We start from the raw sequence: 734 nt of genomic DNA, 5'->3' as shown, positions 1-734 counted from the left end.
GCCTGCATTCCAGGGCCAGCCAGTGGGGTCTAAGCTGAATCCACCACCCACCACGCACCCCGAAGGGCATGGTGCCCCTGTGTTGGCTGGGAGGATTAAGGGGGGCTGTGGGAGAGGTGCCTGCACTGTGCGGGCTAGAGAGACCCCACCTGTGTCCTCCTGGCTTCTCTGGCTTTATCCCCACCCATAAACCGGGTGTTAGCACCCACCTCAGTGGGGCCTACAGAAGGGACGAGCGGCCCGGCCAGCGTGGCTCAGTGGTTGAGCATCGACCTATGAACCAGGAGGTCGGGGTTCGATTCCCCATGAGGGCACAGGCCCAGGTTGTGGGCTCAGTCCCCAGTGTGGGGCAAGGAGAAGGCAGTTGATCCACGATTCTCTCATCATAGATGTTTCTCTCTCTCCTTCTCCCTTCCTCTCTGAAATCAATAAAAAATTTATATTAAGAAAGGTGGGGCCCTGACTGGTTTGGCTCAGTGGATAGAGCGTCGGCCTGCAGACTGAAGGGTCCCGGGTTCGATTCCGGTCAGGGGCATGTGCCTTGGTTGCGGGCACATCTCCAGTGGAGGGTGTGCAGGAGGCAGCTGATCGATGTTTCTCTCTCATCGATGTTTCTGGCTCTCTATCCCTCTCCCTTCCTCTCTGTAAAAAAAATCAATAAAAATATATTTAAAAAAAAAAAGGTGGGGGGGCAAGGGCCAGGGCCAAGGTCACCCCTCCCCACTGACTGGTTC

Source organism: Myotis davidii, unplaced genomic scaffold (assembly GCF_000327345.1).
Source record: "Myotis davidii unplaced genomic scaffold, ASM32734v1 scaffold586, whole genome shotgun sequence".
Lineage (NCBI taxonomy): Eukaryota > Metazoa > Chordata > Mammalia > Chiroptera > Vespertilionidae > Myotis > Myotis davidii.
This window is presented reverse-complemented; position numbering follows the sequence as displayed.